Source organism: Cynara cardunculus (genome assembly GCF_001531365.2).
Source record: "Cynara cardunculus var. scolymus isolate 2C chromosome LG 15, CcrdV1, whole genome shotgun sequence".
In the NCBI taxonomy this organism is placed as follows: Eukaryota; Viridiplantae; Streptophyta; class Magnoliopsida; order Asterales; family Asteraceae; genus Cynara; species Cynara cardunculus.
This window is the reverse complement of record NC_037542.1, coordinates 6,610,467-6,618,260: the sequence shown is the minus strand read 5'-3', so window position 1 is coordinate 6,618,260 and position 7,794 is coordinate 6,610,467.

Below are 7,794 nucleotides of genomic sequence, written 5' to 3'. Positions count from 1 at the left end.
TGAAGACAGATTTATGAACTCGATATGATCACTTTCTATTTTTGTAAAGCTCATGGTGGTGCTGACGGAAATAAATATACCCACGTGATGTTGAACGAGTTTCCTTTATTTATTTATTTATGGTCACGTGGTTACTTCAAGATATAGAAATGATGTATATTTTGAAACAAGTGTATTAGAGTTTCTTTGGTCTTAATTTTGTTAGGAGATGGATCCCTTACACTAACACCATTAAAGAAACATCCCTTAACTCCAAGGATAAATAGATCTTTTTAGTTTTGCCTTATTTTTAAATTAAAATTAAAAGATTATATATTATTGTAATACATATATATATATATATATATGCATACACACACATATATATACATATAGGGGCAGGTTCAAATGAAAACCATGTCATTCTAAAAAACCGTGTAAACCAAAATCGACTAATAGAAAAATTCCATTCTTTTTTAATTAAATTTAATCAATAAGGTCACTTTGGTCATTTTCATTATTTTTTTCATAAATAAAGAAGTTATTAAGAAATATTAAATAAGGAAATTTAATAATGGAAATTATATAAATGGAATGACTTAAAGATTTTAATATTTTATAATATTAAAAATTGATTTTTTTTTATTCAATGAAGCTGGAAACATTCATTAAGATTTTATCTTGTTATGTAATGAATGAATATTTTGAGGTTCATTGTATAAAAAATTACCAGTTATGAACATGTTTCATATGAAAAGGTTTTAAAATGAAAAGGTTTCATATTACAATAGCATAATATATTAATGTTCAAATGAAAAGGTTTTAAAATGAAAAGGTTTCATATTACAATAGCATAATATATTAATGTTCATATGAAAAGGTTTTAAAATGAAAAGGTTTCATATTACCATAGCATAATATATTAATGTTCATATGAAAAGGTTTCATTACGAAGAAACGGTTGCATATTATATATATTAAATGCATAATGAAAAGGTTTCATCATAATGAAACGGGTGCATAATATATTTCATTCTTTATGCAATTAATGTTCATATCAGAAGGTTTCATTATAAAATGTTTTATTTGCTTCTTTTATTTATATTGTACATGTTCATCTACTTCCAGGTCATGATGATGAAACATATTCATTTTCAAGTTCATGCACTCGTTTCATGATGAAACATGTTCATGCACTCGTTTCATGATGATGAAACATATTCATTTTCAAGTTCATGCACTCGTTTCATGATGAAACATGTTCATGCACTCGTTTCATGATAATGAAACATATTCATTTTCAAGTTTCATGGTGATCCATGTTGCATTGTGTGTGATGATGATCCGTGTATTCGTATACTTGACAATGAAACGAGTTCATTTACAAATGTAACGTGTGCATGTCCCTGAAACGGGTTCATAATGTAATTGAACAGTTAGTCATGAACAGCTTTAAGACATGAACAATGATGCTGGAGGTGAATGGTTAAGTAGATGAAATGCTAAATGAAACCGGTGCATATACAAAATCGATTCATCATTGCAAAATATGAATGAGTTTCAATATCAAATGAGGATAATGAAACTCGATATTGCAAAATCATAATATTTAATAAGTGTATTAAACAATGAAATATGATCATTTATTTTAATTTTTTATGAAATTATTCATTATACATTAGTGAATATGTTGTGTTTTGATTTTGATATAACTTATTGATRRATATTATTTTAAAAAATGTTAACATTAAAATAGTATATTACTTCACAAAGTGAATCAATTTCATTAATAATATAATTTACCTGATATGGTTGCCTTGAATAAAAAATACTATGAATTAAATTGATTTAAATGCATAGACATTAATGTTACCTTTGTTTACCGATTCTACCCTTATTGATGAAATAAAATAAATRTTAATTATTTTTTAATTTTTAATTTCCTAAAATAAAGTAATGTAATCTTAGCCATTGATCWAAAAAATGAATGGATGAGATTGGTTTACACGGTTTTTACAAATGAGTCAAGTTTTTATTTGAACGCTCCTCTATACATATATATACGTATATACATACACTGTTGGTCCCTATGGAGCTTGATGACAATCACCGCCACCCCAAACGGCCACACTTTTCATCTCTGGCCAGACCTTTTTCCCCGTCCACACACAACACAAAATTAGAGTCTTATATGGCAACCATCATTCCACCCTCTCTTCCTGCAAACACTATTATTCCAACCCCCCCCCCCCCCTTTTCATTGCTTCGATCATCGGTCCATACAGGCCCGACCCTGGGCAGTGCAGTCCATGCGACCGGATAGGGCATCAAAGTCCAAAGGGGCATCAAATTTTTATATAGTATTAGTTTTGGGTTTTGGAGTTTAATAATTTGAGACTTGGGCTTTCATTATAAAACAGAAGCTTAACTGACCATGCATGTTAATGACAAACCCAAGGACCTGAATCGGTGACAATAGGATAGACGCATTATAGTTCACAAGACGATTGGCTTTGGCGATTTGAAATTGATGATTTCTATTGTTCTTTAAGTGTTCGACTTTTTCGATTTTCGACAATGATGTTCCAATTCCAGAAGAAGACGATTAACGGTAACGAGTCTAACGACTGTCCATGGGCGATGGATCGATCTTGATGATCAGTCGATGCAGTCTCGACTGCCCGACTATATATACTCGAATACACGATTGTTGATTAATCTCTCAAATCTCAATCCTTCATTGTTTCTCAAATCTCAATCCTTCAAATCTAGATATAGTCGATTGCATTTGTATTTCTTCATATATGGATTTTGGAACTGGAAGTAGAACTGTGGAAGTCGACTGCATTGTTTCTCAAACCAAGATATGATTTTGTTTCTAAATTCTAACATAGTAACATTTAATTGATTAATTTTGACATTATGTATTCATTGTATTTCCAACTGATACAAGCTCTCTAATGGTAATGGTTGCTGATTTGCTGTCCAATATTGTAATGGTGGAAACTTGGAAAAAAAACCCTAGTTTTAAGAAGATGAAATTAAAACTTACTTGTCAATGGTTTCTAGTGATTTTGGTATCAAAATGTCAACATTTATCTTGTCTTTATTATAATATCAAAAGTCCCATGAAAAACTGGTTGGAAATTGACCAAAAATGACTGGAAAAATCAAGAAGAAAGCAAAACAAAACTGGGTCAAGTTCACTTTTTTTTAGACTGTCCATTTGATTTTGGTCATATGTTTTATTACTACTAGGTTCATTTTCATTATTAGTTGGGGCTTAAACAGAACACGACATGAGATTTGTTATTTTGGAGCATAGTGCATACTACACAGGTTATCACTTTCTCACTTTGCTCTTTTGAATTTGGTTTACTATTTAGGTTAAAAATAAATAACTAATTATAATTTTTTTTGCCTTTTAAGTTGCAGATATTGAAGTAAAGTTCTAGCATACTAATTTCAACTTGGAAAAGGGAAAAACAGAAAAAAGGAAGCACAAGTTTAATCCAGGATTTATCCTTCTGCGTTTGACTAATATTGCTTGGGTATTCTTTTCTTTATTTTCATGAGATATTAAACATGTTTCCTATATCACAACCATCATGTGCACAAAATAGAAAAAGAAAGAAAAGACAACAAGAAATTGCTCAATATTTATAGGAATCGTTAATTCGATATTTTGTTAGGCATGAAAATGTGTCTGAAAGTCCCATCGGAAATGTTTTTGAAAATCCTACTGAAAATATTTCTGAAAAATAGGCATAGGGGCATTTTTTTAGCATCTTCGCACGGGGCATCAAAAACCTCAAGAATGGTACTGGGTCCATATTAGTGCATACTAGCATTTACCCCAATCATCATTTTTTATGACTTATCATTTTCTGCAACTATGACCCTGTTTGAATCTCCACTCTTTTCTCTGGTCATCTAACACATAGACCCCTCACAGTCCCCCGGTCATCTAACACACACATACACAGAGTTCGCTCTGATAAAAAAAACCCACCTCATAGTCCCCTCTAGTCCTGAGTGTGGTGATGCAGTGATGGCTGGAGTTTGAAAAATAGAGAACAGAGTTGAGGGATCCAACGAATCCCTTTTTTTTCATATGTCATCACTATCTTCATGAGTTGCGAGTGGATTTTCGATTCTTCCAACATTTTATGTCGCAAGTAAGTTTTGCAAGTGAAACCACAAGGGTGGTGCCTGATTGGTTTGAGCTTGGCTCCAAAAATCAAAAGTACCAGGAGATCTCAGGTTCAAATCCAAGGAGGAATAAAAATCCCCTTGTGGCCACGGAGTCAAATGCGATGACTTCGGGCTATCTGCAAAGCAGGTGGTCGCCCTGGGATTAGTCGGCTCGCATAGCAGGTTGAATATCCAGGTTAATAAAAAAAAAGTTTTGCAAGTGATATCTACAAGTAGAGAAAGATGGTTTAGGTGCAGGAATGGGACGAAGGGGTTCACCGGTTTTGGTGCAGGAAAGGAGTAGGGATGGCAAAAAAAACCGAAACCGACGGTGAAAACCGAAAACCGAACAATTCGGGTCGGTTTCGGGGACCTCTTAACGGGGACGGGGCGGGGATCGGGGGAGTTTCGGGGGATTATATCGGGGACGGGGACGGTACTCACCGACCCGTACCGGCCCGATAATATATATATATATATATATATTAATATATTTAAATTTCACAATTAAAATTTTATAAGCCCAAGCTTCTTAAGCCCACCCAATTACGCAAAACAAATGACCAGACCATGTCCATTGACTTCAGCCATCAGCCTTCACATTTCACTCTTGACCTCCGTCTAAGGTCCAACCCTCAATTCAACCGAATGAACCCTGTCGCCTCCTAGCCTCGCCTCTCGCAGTCTCGCTCTCTCCTAGTCTCTGCAGTCACTCACGCGCATGCCGGCCGACCTGACGAGTGACGACCTCTCGCTGACTCGCTCTCTCCGACGGTCCTAACGCCGACGGCTCTCCTACATACTAACGTCGGCGGCCTCCTACAGTCCTAACGTCGACGGCCCTCCTGCCTGACTCCCTGGCCCTCTGTGTTTTTTCAGATCTGTTTTTGGGTTCGGGTTATGGTTCGGGTTGGGGTAAAACTAATGGGTAACAGTTATTCTGCTCTTAACGGGTACCCAATGGGGATTGGGGAAACTGCGGGGACCCGATGGGGATCCCCGATAAGATCCCCGACAGGGATCGGGACGGTTATGGGGATGGTTATGGTTATCGGTTTCGGGGACTCTAAAAACCGGCCCGAACCCAGCCCGTTGCCATTCCTAGAAAGGAGGTCGGAGATGACATGGGTGAGGAAGACGATTTTGATGAAAGAGGAACGGTTGGAAGAGGGATATGTGGCAAATGTTTAGTGGGTGTAAAATTCTTTTTAAAATTTTAATAGAAAAACAAAGAGAGGGGTAAATTTGACAAAAATGCCCATGAGTTAACATATTGGATTTAACGGTGTTAATGGCATAGGGACATTGAATATACTTATTTTTGAAAGAGGAGCCCGACCTGAAACGAAATGCAAACCATAGGGACCCCAGTGTACTTATGTCAAAATAAGGACATATACAGATTTTGAACAAACCACAGGGACCAACGGTGTAATTTATTCATTTATTTATGTGATGACAATACATAATACAATGGAAAAAATAAAACGAACCTAAACTAAAATAATAATGGAAAAGCACTTAGGGGCCGTTTATCTAAACGCTTACCCTGTAAGTGTTTATCACCAAGAGTCAACACTCCAATTTACTTTACCAAGTAAGTTCGGTATTGTATGCAACAATTTATCCGATAAACAATTATTGGGTAAAAGTCATCATCATTACTTACCGAGTAAGATTTTTCATCTTTATCATCGTTTTTACCAGGTAAGATTTTTGGGTCTTGCCATATTCTTCCAATAAGGTAAATGATTCGATAAACACTTACCAGATAATCGTTTAGTAAACGATCTCTTAATGTTGGATTGACACTACATAAATACTTAAAAAATATTAGTTTAGTAATTTGAAAAATATATCAAGGGACATTTTACAAAACCCACTTCTAGAGAAAGTCATTAAGTTTAGTAACTATAAAATTTCAAAAACACATAAGAAAGTTAGTTTAGAGTAAGCTATGATTTTCGTCCTTATAATTTATATATTCTTGGTCCTTACTATATTCATCCAGTGAGATAATGTTACTTGGTTTCATCATCTTTGGCGGAATTGACAACGACAACAACTTGTTGGGCATCGGACTTAAAGATAACTCTGTGATACCCAAGGTTTATTGCCAATGGCACAACTTCTGAAAGGGCAAGGGCCTCACACTCGTTTACAAATGGAATCCCCGTTAGAGTAGATGTACAAGCAGCAACACAAGAGTGAAAAGACTTATTTGCATCCTGAAAAATCGTAGCTAGCCCAACAAAGTTGTTGTTTTTGAAGGTGGCAGCATCCGTGTTGCACTCCAAGAAGTTCAAAGGGGGTCTATGCCATCGTGAACAAGAGGTTGAGATCGTCAATGGACCTGGTTAGGTTTCGAGAGTGCCTTGGCCTTCAACCAATCCCCATGCACTTTCCCAAGCCGTTGCACAAGGTTTGGGCCTCTGTTCTCAAGTTGTTATTCCGCAACACACCATTTCTGTGTCTCCGTATGCTCCATAAAATCATGAGGAGTTTTTCGTTGATTGGCTCGAGACAGGTGTTTAGCATAGAGAAAACGTATCGGAGAAATCATTTTCAATCTTTATGAAGGATGTTAGCATTCCAAAGTTTCAACCAGTTTCTCGTAACTTAGTAGTGGGACTTTGGTTTAAGAACCTCTGTTGCCAACTGATACCCGCTTTTGACCGTGTAGTCACCATTTGAGCTTCCATGCCACATAATTCTATCAGCTACATTCCCCGTTCTAGGCGGTAGATTACAAATCTCCTTCATGTCCTATGGGTTAAAAAGCTCCATAAGCATATCTTGTTCACCCATTGAGTCAAAAAGCCCATTTTCAACATGATTTGTCACAAGTATATGCTTTGTTGATGTCGATTTTCAAAGCTACCTCTTCGTTCTCTTTTTAGTGTTCCTTTTCATTCGAATGCAAGCATAACATTAGCTGTGATCAATCTGCCTTTAATGAAGGCCGATTGGGTTTCAGAAACCATTTCGGATACAACTCTTGGAGACGGGTTGCTAGTTCCTTTGTAAGAATTTTAAGGGCCATGTTGTAGAGTGCTATTGGACGAAGATCCTTCATGGTGCATGGATCGTTACATTTAAGAATTAGGGTATGACGTACGGTGTCATTTACGGCCATAGGTAACTGTCATTGACGCAACCAGCTAATGCATGTAGCAAAGACTTCGTCTCCCAGTATTGACCAAAACCTTTGAAAGAACCACGTGTTAAAACCATCTGGTCCTGGGGCTTTATCGGGATGCTTTTGGAATACTGCAACTATGGACTCCTGTTTGGTGAAGGAGGCTATCGACAAAACATTGTCTGTGTCATAAATAGGGTGTTTGAGATTGTTTATTTGAAATGACTTATGTATTTCTACAAAAGCATTTATCAACTTATTATAAGTCAGAAGAGTTTAACATCTTTAAAAACCCCTTATTACCGATATGGCACCCGTATAAGTTGTTTATCTGAACACTAAAAAATGCTTATTACCGGTATCATATCGGAATAAGTCAATAAGTTGTTTTTATAAACAATTTCAAACACCCCCTTAGGTTGAACAAGGTGACTAAAAATGTCCGTTTTGGAGTCATGAAATAGTTTCCTTGATATTTTTTA